The 19,584-nt window shown below is 47.0% G+C and overlaps 1 protein-coding gene across 2 annotated transcripts in view; it reads right to left on the minus strand.

The window, feature by feature from the left end:
* zbtb46 (zinc finger and BTB domain containing 46) overlaps positions 1–19,278 on the minus strand; it is a 98,771-nt gene extending 79,493 nt beyond the window's left edge. For both annotated transcript variants that reach the window (XM_083769087.1, XM_083769086.1), the window contains exon 1: positions 18,993–19,278. The gene's annotated coding sequence lies outside the window, so the exon portion shown is untranslated. The remainder of the gene's footprint in view (positions 1–18,992) is intronic.
* Between the last annotated feature and the right edge of the window lie 306 nt (positions 19,279–19,584).

The following is a 19,584-nucleotide window of genomic DNA, read 5'->3' on the forward strand; positions in this document are numbered from 1 at the left end:
CAGCGATGTCCCCTGATCCCAGCCCTAAGTCCCTAGCAGCGATGTCCCTTGATCCCAGACCTATAGTCCCTAGCAGCGATGTCCCCTGATCCCAGCCCTAGTCCCTAGCAGCGATGTCCCTTGATCCCAGACCTATAGTCCCTAGCAGCGATGTCCCCTGATCCCAGCCCTAGTCCCTAGCAGCGATGTCCCCTGATCCGGTTCCTCTGGTTCGGATCCCAGCCCTAGTCCCTAGTCCCTAGTCCCTAGTCCCTAGCAGCGATGTCCCCTGATCTGGTTCCTCTGGTTCGGATCCCAGCCCTACCTAGTCCCTAGTCCCTAGTCCCTAGTCCCTAGCAGCGATGTCCCCTGCATAACGTACCGGACATGATGACGACGAGCATCCAAAGTGGGCTGACAAGAAAAACACACCGTTGGTGACGTGTGAAGACAAAATCACCTGGCTGTCTGTATGTCTCCGTCTGAGACTCTTTTCGTGTCACTCTGCCTGTCTCCCTTTTCTCTCCCTCTTGTTCCCTGACGGGGTGTGTGTGTGTGTGTGTGTGTGTGTGTGTGTGTGTGTGTGTGTGTGTGTGTGTGTGTGGTCGTGCACATGTGTGTGGTTTCTGTGCTATCTCTCTCTCTCGGCCCCTATAAGCCTGCCATGTCTCCCGTGGTAACTCAGTAACTCCCTGACTGACGACCCGGGGCTTAGCCTAAATTCTCTCTCTATTAAAAGCTGTGAAATGCAAATAATGAAACATCTCATTACCACTGTCGGAGGAACCCAAAATGAGGGAGAGGGTGCAGGGGGGGTGGTGGGTGGGTCGGGCATAAGAGGATGAGGTGGCAGCCAGGAGAGAGAGATTAAAAAAAAACAGAAAAAAAAGTGGCGGAGGGGGGGGGGGGGGGCAGAGAGAGAGAGAGGGGGAGGAGGAGTGTGAGGTGAGAGGACAAGGGAGGGCGAGAGAGGAATGAAATTGAGGGAGGAAAGCATACGGATATGAGTGGTGGAGAGAGAGAGGGGGGGGGGGGATACACATAAAAACACAACAGGGGAGCAACAGGGAGGAAGAGGTCAGTGGAAGCGACAGATAAGCCCAGCGCTCTTTTGTTTGAGACCATGGTTGCTGTTTCACGTAGAGAGAGAGGGCTATGCGGCCTGGTCTGGTCTGCAGGCCGTCTAAGCAGGAGGGGGGGGGGGGGGGGGACGGACCCTGAAGAGCTGTCCTCTGATGTACAAGGTGTCATTCAAATGTCGCACATCCTGCAGTGCTGTGGGAATAGGCTGCATAATTCATGCACTACATATTAAGTAAGTCCAATCGGCGCTCACTCGGGTGGCGCTGCAGGGGTATTAGCACAGTATACCTAGTGTCCACCACAGTGGAGTCTATAGGGGTTCTAAACCACTGTGGTGTCCGGTTTGGCCCGAACATCTAGAACACATTGGGCTGTGTTCGGGGGCGGGTATAACTGCATGGTGGGGAGAGTGCACGTACTCCTTCGGCCTGTCAACGTGAGGGGGGGAGGGTGTTTTGAGCGGGAGGAGTAGGGCGGGGGGGGCACTGCGTCCTCCCAGTGGGGGCTCCTCAGAACAGCAGTGGCAACACAGAAACACAGAGATGTCTGGGGAGGGTTAATGGCAACAACAAACTAGACTGGCTGTGTGAGAGAAAAGGTGCAGAATGTAATTAGCTACTCTAAATAAAAAAGACTTAATGCGAAATACTCGCCAGTTCCGTTCATTATCCTGTGTGTAAAGAGACCTAGAACAACAGTTAACAGTTCACCATGAAGCAAATATGTCTCTTACATAATATAATTAAGAAGTGAAAATAGCTGATCTATAGCTTTTAGATCGTAGTGTAGATACTCCTGGACTGGTGAAATATTACTCAACTACAAGTGAAAGTTGTAGTTGGAGAAGTTTCTCCCTTGTATGTTACCTGCTACTCTCACAGTCTGTGCGTCCTTTTCTTTTTTTTATAACCCAGACTTTTCCAATCGGTATCAAAGATAGTTTTGATTTGAAAAGCAACAGCAGCATAGCATCTACGATCATACTGACATAACATAAAAACAATGGATTGGTTCATAACTCACATTTTTACAGCGTCATCAAGTGTGCTCTGCCAGTGTGTGTGTGTGTGTGTGTGTGTGTGTGTGTGTGTTGAGTGTGTGTGTGTGTGTGTGTGTGTGTGTGTGTGTGTGTTGAGTGTGTGTGTGTGTGTGTGTGTGTGTGTGTGTGTGTGTGTGTGTGTGTGTGTGTGTGTGTGTGTGTGTGTGTGTGTGTGTGTGTGTGTGTGTGTGTGTGTGTGTGGGTGTACGTACTTGTATTACTATACTTATGGGCAAAACATACGCACAACTATAGTAGAATTCCTCACAAGACTGTACACCATTCTCTGTTACACACTGTACACATGCTGACTGTACACCATTCTCTGTTACACACTGTACACATGCTGACTGTACACCCAGTCTCTGTTACACACTGTACACATGCTGACTGTACACCAGTCTCTGCTACACAATGTACACATGCTGACTGTACACCAGTCTCTGCTACACAATGTACACATGCTGACTGTACCACGCTGCGAGAGCAAACACAGTCACCACCGCTACCACTAATACGAGTGCACACACACGCACACACGTACATGTACATGTACATGTACATGTACATGCACATGTACATGTACATGCACACACACACACACACACACACACACACACATGTATATGCACACACACAAACACACACACGCATCATTTTTAACCACTAAACCCTCAGTCTTAGTGAAACAGAGGTGCAAGTCTTCTTTTTGTATACCAAAATCTCAAAACAAAACAATTAAAAAAATAAATCAAGCTTTTGGCAAATGTTCACCCCCAGAATATGGATGATGGGGTTCAAGTGGTTCTAATTAATATACAAAATATACATGATATATACAGTGATATCTTTTTCGGACAGGTGTCCCTTATTTGAATTTCAGGACGGTAGTTGGCAACCACACACACACACACACACACACACACACACACACATGCACACACACACACACACACACACACACACACACACACACACACACACACACCACACACACACACACACACACACACACACACACACACACACACGCACACACACACACACACACATAAAGAAACTTCACAAATACAGGACACAGAACTGTGCAGAGGAGCAGGAAGATGATATGACATTTTCTCCAGGAAGTCAACATGCAGCAGGTCCTGTTGGTTTTGGGCTTAACGGAGAAACCACTGCAGACTGAAGGCTAATTGTTGTTTGTTAAAAGAAGAGCGTGTTTTTCTCTCCCTCTCTGTGTGTGTGTGTGTGTGTGTGTGTGTGTGTGTGTGTGTGTGTGTGTGTGTGTAGTCTGTTGATGGTGAGTCACTGTTGGCGGCCAGTCACTCTGTGTGGTGCCGAGGTGTGTGTGTGTGTGTGTGTGTGTGTGTGTGTGTGTGCGTGCGTGCGTTGGTGTGTGTGTGTCTAAGGGTAACTTGGCGTGACTGACACTCTGTCAGACAAGCAAACAGAGGCATCTTTCTCAAATCCGCACTGGGCCACAGCTACCAATGAGCTCACACGGAGGGGAGTGTTAAAAAGCCACAGCCTAAGTGTGTACTCACTCACGGGTTCCAACGTGGCGACGCCCTGCTCGCCGCCCCCCCCACCATCACGGCAAATAGTAAAACAGACTTCGACTAATCTGATTCGCAAACACTAACTCTGAGGGCAGGGATGCAGGTATACGAAAACACCCACAGTGTGTAATACAGTATTTCCTTTATCCTTATGCCCACTTGAATCCTATAAGTGTCCCTATTCCTGCGGTCGAGCACTCTTTTAGCCACAGTGACGTCACGCGTAGTACGTGCAAATTAAGGGAATGGAATCGACGTCACTTGAGTGTTGTTGGGAGGCGCAAACAAAAGGTGCTTCTTGCATTGATTTAGCCTCTTTTTCTGGCTTGGGAGAGAGTTTGACAAATGAATATCTGGATGTCCCGTCTTCCTTTTCCATGTTGCAGCAGGTCCCTGCAATATGATCCTTAACCATAGTTCTGTGCTAGGACAGAAAGAAATGTTGTTTGCACCTCCAAGACAATACAAAATACCTGTATGTGTGTCACAAATAATATAGCACCTGGGGACAGCATGCAGCCAGCAGAGCATCTAGGGCAGGGGTCTTCAGGCCAAGGACCCCTGAGCTGAGATATAGATTTAAAATGTTCATAGACTTGTTTATATGTACCACCACTTAAAGCCTCAGTACCGTTCACTTTGTACTTTGTCTGCTCTTATTTCCCTAGTCTACACCAAACCAAACTGCAAGCTCTGTAGATTGGCTTGTAGATCTGCTATTTTTAAGTGGTGCAAACCACTTCCTTAAGTGAGTATGTGTGTGGGTCCCTGCCTGGCTGGCTGGGTATGTGTGAGCAGGAAAACAGCATGGTTGTAACTCTGTCATTTCTCAACCGTTTCGGACGCGGGGCGGCTCGCCGGAATCGGGCCGGCACCCTGGGTGCGTTCCTGTGGGTCTGGAACCCCCCCCCCCCCCGGGGACCCCCACACAGAGTTGCACCACTTACTTCACACGGGTGTGATTTTTTGGCTACGGTACTCCTCAGAATAGGGATGCTAGGGTTCCATTTAAAAATAGTTAAATTAGCCAATCTACATCGACACGTTGTTAGCTTGTAGATCGGCTATTTGTACTATTTTAAAATGTTTTAAAATAGTAAAAAAATGGCAAATAAGTTTAGGGATAAGGGGTAAGGGCAAGATATAGGACTTAAGTTTTTGCCACGGACACAGTTGTCCATGTGTGCATGGACATATTGGGTTTAGGGATAAGGGGTAAGGGTCTTTGCCACGGACACATTTGTGACACATGTGCGGACATATTGACGACCCCTGTTGGAGACACCTGATACAGGGTTTCAAGTGGTTAACATGGAACATTAGGAGGAAGATGGATTACTGTGGATGGAGATGGACGCTATAGCATGCGACTGCAACAGCACAGACAGCACAGGAATTGGCTAATTTCCATAGACAGTGTTTATAATGACACAGTTGTATATATAACAGCCCAGAGGCTGCGTTGTCACTCATCAAGCTGATCAGAAAACAAGAACAAAACAAAGCAGCTCCTGTCTGTACTTCCGTTGATGAGTCTCCCCGGCAGCTTTTTTGTTTTTACAACGCCGTCCTTCAACGGCGAGGAGGGGGACCGGGAGGAAAGAAGGTGAGATAAAGGTAGAGAAATGAGGAGGAGAGAAGAGGAGTATCTAAATATAGATAGACTCACATTTTGGAGTCAGAAGAGGGAGAGAGACAGTGAAGGGTAAGAAACAGGGAGGGAGGGATGGGTATAGGTGAGGAGGAGGGAGGGAGGGAGGGAGCGATGGGTAGGTGAGGAGGGAGGGAGGGATGGAGGGAGGGAGGGAGGGGTAGGTGAGGAGGGAGGGAGGGGTGGGTAGGTGAGGAGGGCGGAGGAGAGAGAATCTGATGGAAGAGAGCGAATGGTAGCTCAGAGAGAGAGAAAGGGAGGAAGGGAGGGGAGAGAGAGGAAGGGAGGAAGGGAGGAAGGGAGGGGAGAGAGAGTGGTAGCTCAGAGAGAGAGGAAGGGAGGAAGGGAGAGAGAGAGAGAAGAAGGGAGGGGAGAGAGAGGAAGGGAGGAAGGGAGGAAGGGAGGGGAGAGAGAGTGGTAGCTCAGAGAGAGAGAGGAAGGGAGGAAGGGAGAGAGAGTGAGAAGAAGGGAGGGGAGAGAGAGAGTGACGGAGAAGATGAAGTCTAAAAAAAGGAGAAAAGGGAACAAAGGAAAGCGCAGTACAGATGGAAGTAAAGAGTGGTGGTGAGTACAGATGGAGTGGTGAAAGATGAATGGAAGGAGAGAGAGAGAGACAGGAGGGAGGGGAGAGAGAGAGGAAGGGAGGGAGGGGACAGAGAGCATCAGTGCAGCCAGAGAAGGATGCTTCAGGAAGCCCAATGTTGCTTCCTTAAATTGACACTGTAAAAACCCCAGTGTCAACTGTACTCTAAAGTACTAGAGAAAATAGCTCATCTACAAACTATCTGGAAACCTTATGGTATTTTTAAGACTTTATGTGATAAAAACAGTAAACATGGAGAGAGAGAGAGAGAGAGAGTAGGGGAGTGACCTGCAGCAAATGGTCTCAGGAATTGAACCGGCGGGGATCAGGCTCACTGCCAGGCATTTGACCCAATGGTGTTACGGCCCCTATAACCACTCAGGTTAATGTGGTAAGAGTTTGCAGTGTATTGTTGATTTGTTGTTTAGTGGACAGCAGCTTAGAACACATGGGGACGTCGCTCTATTGTTCCCTCGACACAGACTTTTTTCAATAAGCATTCAACACATCAGCCCAGGCGTCCAACCGTCAAAACATGGAATCAATGTGCTACTGTTTCATCATGGACTTTTATCTTATAATATCAGCCATGGCTCCCGCAAAGACAATGGAGCCATTTTGTGTAACCTAAAGTGTCCTGTCGCTAATCGATGGAAGGCGCGAGGCCATCAGATTCCTTTGTTTTGTCTTTGTCTCTCCGCAATGCACCCGTAGGCTATTCATGGAACAGCCACGCCGAGTGTGAGCAGGTACTACAAAAGAACATTAAAACCATTATCACGTTAAAACATTTTTTTGCAATACTTTGAATCCTGATTGTTAACAAGAAAAGAAGAACGTGGTATACTGAAGAAGACATGGAGGGTGATGTGGCTTAAGGCCAGCATGTCCACACTCACTGATTGATGAAGCGAGATAGTCTACCACACAAATGCCTCACCTGTCATCCCCTCTGCCGCGCCTTCAGACACTCGCCATGTGTTAACCTGAACGTGGTTTGACACGTTGTGACCGTCACCCGTTGACTAACATGAACGACCGCCACATCCTAACTGCCTTTTGGAACCAACTGCCAACTTTCTTTTACTTATTTTTCTCTCTCACAGCAATGGAAAGAACAGCAACCAACGAACGTTATGTACAGAAATGCCATAGCCAAAAAATAAGGGAAGAAGAGAGTGGGAGTGGGAGAGACAGAGACAAAAGGACCACTGTGTATGTAAACTCCTGTGATCGCGCCCACCGTCGCTAAGAAATGACACCCACCATGGAAAGCTAATTTTGAAGAAGTCGTGCATTCCCACATTGTGAGACATTGCCGACGGTGTCAGGTGTCTGACCAAAACACCACTCGTCAGGCTAGCGGAGCCTCCCATGACACACACACACGCACACGCACATGCACACACACACACACACGCACACACACACCAAAACAACTATGAGGGTGGGGGTGGGGAGCAAAACGGACAAGGGCGCAAGAGAAAAGGCCCAGCCATATAGATAAAGGTGGAGAAAGAGAGAATGGGTGGAAAGAGGATGACCGGGAGGACAGAAAACAAGAGAGGGAAAGATGAGCGTTGCCAACTCGCAGGGTTCATTGACAGGACGAGTGACAGAACAAAACCCCAGCAACAATGACAGTTTTTGCATACGTGTAAGCGTGTGTGTGTGTGTGCGTGTGCGTGTGCGTGTGTGTGTGTGTGTGTGTGTGTGTGTGTAAAAGGACTAAAGGGTGGGGGGATGGGAGGAGTGGTGTAGTGCGGGATCACCAGCAGCAGCAAATTGAAAGGAGGATGTGAACCTACTCGCTTCTGTTTTCATTGGCGACCTCACGGGCCTCCTTCGTTCTCCGCACCTCAACCTGCTGTCGGCCCCAAAACGGAAGCATGCAAAGCAAAGAGACAGCACCGCCGGGTCACTACAATGGCCTCTATCTATGCACACACGACGCCATTAGAAAGAACTTCATGGGCCCCGTCCTTCTCTTCACAGGTGTTACCGATGATACTAATGAAGGCTCTGTTCCATTCTGGTCAAACAGACACCGTTTCCACAACCTAAGCGCAAAACGGCCCACAGCCGCCCGCGGACAGAAGAAGCTGTGCTCAGGATTTTGCGCAGGTTTTTAAGACAGCTGGTGGATGGAAATTAAGCTCCACCTCCACGGACGACTGACGCGGAGGAGACCGTTTCAGGGAATCTGGCCGTCGCGCAAGTCGTCCGCGGAAGTGGAGCTTCTTTTCCATCCACCAGCTGCCTAAAAACCCGGAAAAAGAAGCTGTGCGCAGCCGAGAACGTGCGCGGTACTTTAGATAGTGTGGCAGCACCTAGAGTCAGGGACGGGTGCTGCTAATGGGGAGGCATACTTTGGTCAGACATAACTCTGAGTACAAATGCACAGTCTCAGAGTTACGGGGGGGGGGGGGGTCCATGAAACGGAACTGTATCATCTGTAACACCTGTGAAGGAAGTATTCAAAGCTGCCCCGGAAGCAGGAAGAGTTATTGTGTGTAGAAGCCAGTGCCACAGTAACACGCTAAGAAAGAATCAGTCCCGTCTTTGATGTCCAACAATGTCTCCCTTCTCCACTTGACCATTAGTGTTACTTATAACCTGAAGCGCTGGAATAAAGAACCTAGTGTGGGAGGCTTACTTCAAGAGAATGAAGAAGTTAACGTTTATTTGTCACTCACTCCTACAGACAGAAGTATAGCGGAATGTTGCCGAGCGATGTTCCACAACACTGTGCTAACAATAGCAATACAATATACACACGATAATAACAGTTAATAGCTGGAATGTAATGGGGGGGGGGGAACAAAACACACACACACACACACACAATAAGATCAAATACGGTTATGAAATTCACTGCAGATGCCGAAAGGCTCATCTCCAATATAAACCACAAAATAACTTATAAAGTAAAAGCACAGTATAGTCTTAGAAAACCAGCTATGACCTAATACTCTGTTGAAACAAAGGCTGCATTGCTTGCCGAAAACAACCCACAAAATATATTGTACAGTACCTCATATGTCCAAAACTGTTACTTTTCAGGATTCAAATGAAAAAAAAAAGTAGCAAAAGCTTTTTTTTTTATCCTGGAAAGTAACAGTTTGTTTTTTACATAGAGGTTTGCACCCGACAGAGACGATATGTACTGTACAAATTACAATATGTTGCCCACGCTGTTGTATGATCAAGTATGGAGTTAATTTATGAAGAAAGTTATAGTATAAGAGCCAAGGGGTGATATGCATTTGTTTGCGGAGAAGGAAGATTGGACTACCGTCCGCTCGCTCGGCACTGATTAAGTGGAGGTTAAAACACAAACTTCTGGGGTTGGGGGGGGGGGGGGGGGGGGGGAGTGGTGGTGGGAGGGAGGGGGGGGGGGTATTAAAAATGAGAAAGGGAACAGGGAGGAGAGGGTAAGAATGAGAAAGGGAGTAGGGGAAGGGTAAAAATGAGAAATGAGAGTAGGGGAGGCCACAGGAGGCACCTGGCCCACTTACAGCAAGAGGAGGGGGTGGTGTGGGAGGAGGAAGAGGATGAGGAGGAGGGGAGGTGGGAGATTAAGAAGGAGAGGGAGGGAGGGGGAGGCCTGGAAGAGAAAAGAGCGGAGGAGGGGAGAGGAGAGGAGAGGCAGCTGGGAGGGATACAGGGGGCACGGTGAGGGCAGGGGGTGGGGAAAACAAGGCAAAGTAGAATCAAGGAGAAAGGTGAGGAGTGAAGGGAGAGAGAGAGAGAGAGAGAGAGAGGAGGAGGAGATAAAGTGAAGAGAATAGATGTGGTAATGGAAGTGTGTGTGTGGGGGGGGGGGGGTGAAGGGCAGAGGACGAGGCGAGTGAGAGAAGAAGAGGCGGCGGCGGGGGTTGGATGGAACGGGGAGGACAAGGGTTGGTGTGTGTGTGTGTGTGTGTGTGTGTGTGTGTGTGTGTGCGTGGGTGTCTAAAAAATTATCATGAAAAACTAACACCACACCAAAAGTATTTGAATAACCGACCCGTAACAGGTTGGTTCCACCTCGCACTGTCTAGCGGCCCTCGGCCGTCCGTCCACCCATAATAATAATATCCCCACCAAACAGCCCACCCACCCACCCACCCACAAGTCCACGCTCCACCTCAAATCAATGAATATTTCATGGCCATGATGGCACTTTTAAAGCAAAAACTAATTAGCGAATCCAAGTTGATCTGGCATTAGTCATATCAGTCCAATTAAAAGCCCGGGCCTACTGTACATGTTAATGGCAGCGAAGTGGAATAATTGTATGTTGAGCAGGGGAGAGAATGTTAAACAGGCCTTGTTAGCAGCACTTTAGCACTCTAGCCTGAACCCATGGCTGGATTACGAAACTCTCCAAAAGCACCGAACCAGGATAATGTTTCGTTAGCAATACAGATGCATGCGCGCGCCTGGTCTCTCTCTCTCTCGCACGCGCACACGCACACACGCACACACACACACACACACACACACACACTCTTTACAATTATCCAAAGAAAACTCTGTCCATTAGGGGTGTTATCATCAGTTCCATGTACACTGTTAGGGATCGGGGCCAATGCTTATAGACAAAAAACAAGAGGAATGTGTGTCCAGGGGAGAGGGTTTTATGCTTCAGTTAATGATGTTAAACAGTAATCCTAATGTTGCCAGAGGCTCACAGGTCAGACACAATGTTGGTACAAGAAGCAGGGACTGGGACGAATCTATATTCTGCCTTCAGACCGCGCTTCTGTGGTTCCAGAGTGGTCAATACAAGGTTGGACGGAGCTCGTGTTTGGGTGGTGTTGGGTCGAGAAAGGTGTTAGTTTTTTACTTGGGTTTTCCCCAAACCTTGCTCTGTGTGTGTGTGTGTGTGTGTGTGTGTGTGTGTGTGTGTGTGAGGATCAGTTTAGAGTGAGACAGACAGCATTGACAACCTCAGACTAAACCGTGCTGCGTGAAAACGCAACGCAATAACAATGTTCTGGAACACTTTCATTGGGGACGTCTTTTTTTATCCAAGACCCCCCACCCCCCCAAAAATGTCAAAGAAATAAATAATGAAATCCTCTCCTCTCTCTCTCTCTCTCTCTGTCACTTCCTTTCCCTCTGCCTCTCGTACCTCCCTGTCTCTCACTCACCTGCAGCTTTGATATGCTAATCTCACGCCAGTCGAAAGCCCGGGGCTAGTTGACTGTTTCTAAAGATGTATTTGCTCAAAGAAGGCGCTGAATTTCAGCATCAAATGTGGGAATAAAAGACAAACTCTCGCTCGCTGGCATAATAACTACAAACACATATACACATAACTGTGCTTTCAGCGCTGCTGCGTGCAGGAATATATTTGCACTAATGGATGCTAAGCCTCAAAACATATTTGTTTGCTCATACCTGAAAACGAAGCGGGATTCAAGGGCAATTAGAATCCAGACTTTCTTCTATGTTGTTTATACAAACAAACACCAAAGGAAGGATTTTGTGAAGAATCCCCCGTCCTAAAATCGAAAACCATCCATGATGATCAAGTACTACCTAATTAAAGTGTTTCATTTGGTCTCAAAAAGGTGATAAATCGAGGTGAGTCCTTTCAGATAAGGACAAAGTTGTCCATTTCTAAGTTGTCACTTAGAAATTGTGACGTCTTCATTTTCCACCTATTTATTATTTTCTTAGCCGCCTAAGAAAATAATACAAGTGTGTGTGTAATGAATAATAATAAATTGCATTTTTTTAGTGCTTTTCCAAATGCTCAAAGCGCTTTACAATGGTTCATTCATTCACACATTGGGAGGTGAAGTGGCGAACAGGCGACGCCAGCGTCCTCACTTCCCACATTCACACACCAATGGTGGTGAGCTCACACCAACCGACTCATTGGAGGCAATGTGGGGTTCAGTGTCTTGCCCAAGAGCAAGGACACGTCGACATGTGGACAGGAGGAGCTGGGATTCGAACCGCCGACCCAGGGATCATTGGACGACCTGCTCTACCTCCTGAGCCACAGCCGCTGTGTGTGTGCGCTTGTGTGTGTGCACGTGTGTGCGTGTGTGTGTTCAGTAGTTGGTTTGCATGTTGTAGTTTTTTCACCCATTAGCTGACATGAGTTTGTAGTTTTTTCCCCCCATTGGCTGACATGAGTTTGTAGTTTTTTCCCCCATTGGCTGACATGAGTTTGCTCCGAGAGGCCAGCTCTGCCACATAATTACACAGTATGGGCTGACAGATAACTAACCTTACGGTACAAAGCATACTTCTGGGAATTCAGTGTCAATATTTAGGCAAATTAGGTCAACGTTGGTGATATTTAAAAGCAAACAAATGATTGTGGACATAAGTAAATTATTTTACAATCACAAAGACATCATTATTTGCTGTGTCAGAGACAACTATAATGTGTGTCGAGTAAGGTCTAGGAAAGCCCAAAGCCATATATAGTGTCTCAAGTCTAGTGCACACCTTTATTTTCTTCAAAAGGATTTGGTGTAGAGGGGAAAAAAAGGAAAGAGCCTAGCATAGACCCCTGTGGGACTGCAGCAGTATATAGGGTTTATTGTCCCTTGTTGGGTCATTGGGTTCGTATAAACGTCAGTAATTATATTTTTAACACATTCTTGACATTGCTTGTCATATGTATATATATATATCATTTTTCATTTCTCTGGAAAAAAAAATTAAGAATGAATTTGTTATTTCCCCTTGGTCTGTGTAAGGGCATGCATGTTTGCCTGGGGAAATACCCTTAAAATCATTTATGGTTAGGCTAGGGCTATACAGTTTCAAAGCCATTGGAACGAAACGGGAGATAATTATGCAAACAGAATTTGAAAACAGGGCCAGGGGGCGATATGGACAAAATCAAATATCACAATGTTGGTGAGGTTACATTGGTGTGGTTGTTGTGCAGTTTGTTCCTGGAGGCTGAAACCTTCATTGGCACGTACACAAACGATGCCAATGAAAGAAACAGTGATATAGTGACATCACAATATCATCCCCTCCCCTAACCCCTCCCCCTTCATCATACAACCACAGGTGTGGGTGTGGCTATAGTTCAGGTGGATTCACCACCTATCACCACCCAGCAAACCAGGCATACTTAATGACCTGGACGGCGTGTCCACATAAAAATGACATTACAAATACTGTACACTGTTTTAGGGTGGGAAAGAAATCATGGCACTGGCCCAGGCCGTAGCGTAACGGTCTGGGCACCGGACTGGTGATCCAGTCGCGGTGTGCCGCGGGTTCGACTCCCGGACCCGACACGGCCTTTACCGCATGTCATCCCCCCATCTCTCTCCCGTTTCCTGTCAGCCTACTATCTGTCCCTTAAAAAATCAATAAAAGGCGTAAGCCGCAAAAAAAAAAAAATCTTAAGAAATCATGGCACTTCATATTTAACCTTGTGAAATGATGCCTATAACCCTAAACGTATTAATAACCTTAACCTCAGTAAAACGTATACAAGAAACGCTGGGGGCGAGCCATCCGCATACAAAATGGGTGTAAGTGTGCTTTGGGGCGAGCGTTTCGGTTACTACGGGTATTGGAGGAGAAACGTACTCGCATACACGTTCCCTAAGACCAACCAGTAGGGGTCAGCAGCGAGAAGAGACATACATGGGGACTTGGTATAGTGGGAATTGGCTGAACAACTAAATTGGGATAAAAACTAGGTTTTTTAAAGAATTGAAAGAAAAAAAAGAGGGGGACCAAAAAAAACATTGTTTAGTCTGAAGCTGCCCATGTAAGGATTTTTTTCACATTAAACCTCTGTATAAAATGAACCACTTACTGCAAAATGGACAAAAAAAGGGAAAGGAGAGTCGTAAGTCTGGCCCAGAAGATGTCTGGTAGTAATAGGGCATATGATTGCCTGCACTAGCAGTTTTCTTCCTCGTTCTTCTTTTTGAAGAATAACAGTTCAGATTCACGAAATCTCCCAACGGTTTGCAAATTTTGACAGCAGGCAAAAGCCCTATAATGAGATCTTAAAAGTGACCACTCTTTAGTTTAAACCCAAATAAACAGTCCAAATAAACCAAATTTAACCAATCCATATTCTCTCCCAACACACAGCAAGAACAAACAAACACCTAAAGAAAGAGCTATATGCATATTGTTACTTGTTTATATGAAGATAATTTGACGAGAATACGAAGAATAACCCGGAGAAGATAGTTGGGACAATCTTATAGCAATATCACAGCAGCATCTTCTCATTTAGAAAAGACACACACACACACACACACACACACACACACACACACACACACACACACACAGGTGGATGTTAATATTTCATTGTGTGTGTGTGTGTGTGTGTGTGTGTGTGTGTGTGTGTGTGTGTGTGTGTGTGTGTGTGTGTGTGTGTGTGTGTGTGTGTGTGTGTGTGTGTGTGTGTGTGTGTGTGTTTTCATGCATGGGGGTTGCTTAAGTTGAAGTCACCTGTCCTCTCAGCTACGAAAAGACAATCACATCAGTTCGGGGGACAGCACGCACGCACACGCACGCACGCACACACGCACACCCACACACACACACACCCACACACATCCCCCCACCTAACAACTCAACCCAGGGGGATTAAGAACACCTGTATTCTGCATTGCACAATGAACTGAATAGAAGCAGCTAAGCTAAAAAAGCCTCAGAGTCATTAACTGGATGGGGGTGTTTTGTGTGTGTCTGTGTGTGTGTGTGTGTGTGTGTGTGTGTGTGTGTGTGTGTGTGTGTGTGTGTGTGTGTGTGTGTGTGTGTGTGTGTGTGTGTGTGTGTGTGTGTGTGTGTGTGTGTGTGTGTTGGGGCTGTTGAGGTTGTTGGTTTAATGTGTGGCGAACTGTCACGACACGAATCAAACGTGAGAATAATAATATTCACAGATATTAAGGAAAGAGAGAGAGAGAGAGAGAGAGAGAGTGAGAGAGAGAGAGAGAGAGAGGGAGAGAGAGAGTGAGTTGTCAGATAATTCCGGAGACGTGGCGTGTAATGGGAGATGTGTCAACACATGCAAGTCTAAACGGTTCATTTTGCAGTGCGTTAGCCAAACAGGTGTTCCCATTAACAAGTGAGCTCCAAAGGGATCCGAGATACAGAGAGACTGGCAGAGAGGGATGGAGAGAGGGCGATAGAAAGAGAGAGAGAGAGAGAGAGAGAGAGAGAGAGAGAGAGAGAGAGAGAGAGAGAGAGAGAGATAGAGAGAGAGAGGAGGATGGAGAGATGGAGAGAGAGAGGAGGACGGGGAGATGGAGAGAGAGAGGAGGATGGAGAGATGGAGAGAGAGAGAGGAGGACGGGGAGATGGAGAGAGGGAGAGAAGGATGGAGAGATGGAGAGAGGGAGAGAAGGATGGAGAGAGAGGACGGGGAGATGGAGAGAGAGAGAGGAGGATGGGGAGATGGAGAGAGAGAGGAGGACGGAGAGATGGAGAGAGGGAGGAGGACGGAGAGATGGAGAGAGGGACAGAAGGATGGAGAGATGGAACGAGAGAGAGAGAGAGAGAGAGAGAGAGAGAGGGGGGGGGAGGGGGGAGAAAGCGGGGGTGAGAGAAAGGTAGATATACTAGGGTTCTAGGAAAGAATAATTGGGTCTTTATGGAGCATTTGCCCTCTTTTCTCTATTTGTGAAGAATATACAGTAAGATAGAGTGGAGGGCTGCATGGCTTACTGTCAAGTTGTCAACACACACACACACACAGACACACACACACACACACACACACACACACACACATGTGAGGGGGCAGCGAGCACCGCTCTTCCCCTGGGTTCTAGTAGCTATAGAGCCAGCTAACCCGTTACCACACAGTTCATCCCACAACCTGGGAGTACGCACAAGCTCCACCCACACACGTACAAGCAAGCTAACACACAAACACGCACGCATATACTGTACGCTCTGCACACACACACACACACACACACACACACACACACACACACAAAGAGGCAGCAAGTATCATGGGTTTTCAAACCCCACTAGAAGCTCACCTCTCAAGAGGTAAACAGTCATTTCATCACCCACATCATCTCTCAATTTTCTAAAAATCCCGTCCTCTTACTAAACCATTTAGTTTAGTTTAGTTTTATTCTGTCTTTTGTCCGTTCATTGTGCCTTTTAGTTTATCTCTGAAAGTGTAAATAATGGACTCTTGTCTTTACCATGTTCACAGTTAAAGTAAGACTGCATCTTCTGGCTGTTATTGGTCCAGGTTTCACATTGGTGGCAGGAGGGGTTTAAATCGTTTTACCCCCACGACGCACACACGCACACACATATGCACACACGCATGCATGCACGCACGCACGCACACACACACACACAGAGTGTTAATTTAACTCTGGGAATATACAAGTGGAACCGAATACGGGTGCATTTGGTTTGTACACTCTCAGAGTGCACAAACACACACGGACATGCACTGACACATACATATACATATCGTCTCTGTCGGGTGGAAACTTCACATGTCCGAAACTGTGACTTTCCAGGATTCAAGATCGACAAGTTCAAAGCGCGTCGCTTCACGCAGCGTTTAAAGAGCTTGTGGATCTGTTACTTTTGATGCTTTTGTGTGTGATACCGTATAGCATGATCAAGTATAGGGCACTAATTTACGGGGGGGGGAGGGAAACAGTTAAAATATGGATTTAGATAAGAGGTTTCTGCCCAACAGACAGCGACAGCATACAGTTATACACCACTGCTGTCCCCTAGCCTAATATTGACACTACACAGCCACACCTGAGGGAAGCGAGCTCAGCAGGGGGACAGTGGGAGGCCGAAGGCGACAAGACTCAAAAGCATTCTGAGACACCGATCCACGCCAAGATGGCAGCTGCTGTCAGCCCCCTGTCTCTGGATGTGACTCCGCTCGTGTGTGAATGTTAGTTGGTGGCTTTGACACCATCTAAAGCCTCGTCCTGCCAGTCACAACACCGCTGTGTGCAAGGCAGGAGGAGCGCACACATGGACACACAGACACTACTGCACCTAACACACAGTCACACACACACAGAGAGAGAGAGAGAGAGGGACACACGCTCGCACACACACACACACGCGCGCGCACGCACGCACGCACAGGGAGAGAGATAAAGTAATGGCATAATAAAATAAAAATTTACTTTCAAGGTCTTAAAAGTATCAAGTTTGTCTGACCCTTTAATTCAAAGCAAATAGGACCAAAAAAAACCCTCATTGACTATTTCATGCACTTTTGGACAAATCCTAGATGCTCCATGTATCCCAATTATATGCAGTCAGTCTTTCCAGTCTTAAGGTTTGTAGCATACATAGAAACTAAGAAAAGTGGAAGCACTTTAAAAAAATATGAAATAAAATAGGGCTCTTATTGTATAAGGTTCACATGTAGAAATGTTATTATCACATCTGAGGATTGGCTAATATATACACGTGACGTGAATCAATCAATCAATCAATCTGCAAAAGGTTATGCCGCTATATGTTTTTAGGGCAAATAAGGTTAATTACAAACAGACGCACCTTGCGCGTAGAGAGCTCTAATATAGGCGCACTGAAAGCTCACGAGAGAGAGCGTCAATAAAAGTGGGGTTGTTCCCCTTTAGAAAATGGAGGAAGACGGAACTGACCAGTTTCAGGGGGCAGACACACACACACTCACTCAGTACACTGACTGTATAGTGTAGGCAATAGGCTACATCCATCCATATAATAACTGAATAACACGCTCACAGAATAGAGACGCTCAACGAAACGCATCACGTTTCAGCCTCACACAATCACCCACCACCACGACCGAAAAAAATAAAAAGCTAAAACACTTGACGCCACACTTTGAAACTCTCCCATCCGCGCAGCCAGCAGCCATGGGCAGCCATAAAGAAAAGCAGCACGGGGGGGATCAGCAGAGATGACTATCAGCTGTTATTGCCTCAACAGCACAATTACCACAAAATTACCCAACAAGACAAGATCGAAGAAGAGCACCAAATGTCTGAAAACAAAATCCCCCCATAGTCTCTCTAGTCTCTTGTCTAGTCTGGTTATAGTCTAGGGGTGGGTGTTGACGCAGCAAAAAAAAATTCCAGCTGGAGAAATCCCCCTTTTGGAGGTTAACCGAGGGGAGGTGAAGGAAGACATGGGGCTTTCAGTCTCAACGAGCAAATCCCCCCAAGACTGTGGAGGAACCGCGGACTGAGGCAACAGGGCATCATGCATGCTTCGCGGAAGCCGTCGCCCAGCCCCCAATACAATATACGGTTATAATTCCGTCACAAACTTTCAGGATTTCATCTCTTAGTTTCAATCAAATCGCTTTAAAATCAAGGTGCGAGAGCGAGACCCCCACGGCCACGGTCCAGACAGACATGATATCCAACATAATAGTCTTTCTAGAGACATCACAGAGCTGGCTACCTGACGTGTTTATAATATATCCAATAATAATGCTACCCATAGGCTATAGCCCTTATATGGGGAGCTTGTCTTCTTGCCTTTTCATAATAAACCCCCTCTCTGTTAATTATTTCACATGCAAAGCAGCGCACAAATAAACCAACCCGAATGGCCGAAACACAATGATACTAATAATAGACCAAATAATGATACAGGGCATGTCCAGAAAAATATCAACAAGAGAATTCGAGCCACCAGATGTCCGTCCGTCACCGTCACGTATCACACTAGACTCAGGTATAGGCGGGCGGACTTTCAGACAGTCGCTTGGAGGGCATAGCTGTCAAAATATACACTTGTCTCGTCCGCCCAAAACATCATGGATATATAAATCACATGTACAATAAATACAACACAAATCGCTTCATGGCTGGCTTCAAGTAATACGACGACTGTAGAGTTTCATTGTTTCGCGTTTCCCTCAACCTGTGTGCGTCTTTAACACGCGAACTACAACATGAGAGGCTATATAGACACGGCTCCTCTCTACGTGAATAAAGAAAACTAATTGTTGACATGCCAGCTCAATCATTGTTAATACCATATAAAGACACGTACATGATGACAGCCTTTCATTTGAGGATATATATCTTATAAAAACCCATGCGTGGGGGCAGATATAGATAGATAGATCGTGGGAGAATGAACGGAAGTGAGACATACCTGTTACCCCATGGGGTCTGGGGTAGACGCGGTGCTGTGCTGCTGCTGTGACGGTTCTCTTTGGACTCCAATCTGCCGTGTGACAGCGTGAGAGAGAGAGAGAGAGAGAGAGAGAGAGAGACTAGGAAAAGGAACGGGGGTATCTATGTATATGTATGTGAACACAATACTATTCTTTTTCTGCCCCTTCTTCTTCTTCTTCTTCTGACGCCTTTTTTCTCCCTTTCTCTCTTTTTAAGTGTTATATTCCCCTGCTTTCTCTCTCCCACTCTCCTCTCGCGCCTCTCCGCCAGGCTTCTCTTTTTTTCGCTCTCTCTCTCTCTCTCTCTCTCTCTCTCTCTCTCTCTCTCTCTCTCTCTCTCTCCCCCTCCTCCCCTGCTTTTCCGTGTCTTGGTATCAGGAACCAGCCTCCCCTTCTTCAGTCTCTCTCTCTCTCTCTCTCTCCCCCCACCTCCTCCAGTTCATAGCGCTGTGTCCCTGTATCTCCTCTGCTCTCTCTCTCTCTCTCTCTCTCTCTCTGGGCAGAGTCAGGAAATGAGGCAACAGGAACGCACATGCGGATCCATCTGATCTGCGACCAGTTCCACTGAGT

This window comes from Protomyctophum parallelum (genome assembly GCF_964188405.1).
Source record: "Protomyctophum parallelum genome assembly, chromosome: 7".
In the NCBI taxonomy this organism is placed as follows: Eukaryota; Metazoa; Chordata; class Actinopteri; order Myctophiformes; family Myctophidae; genus Protomyctophum; species Protomyctophum parallelum.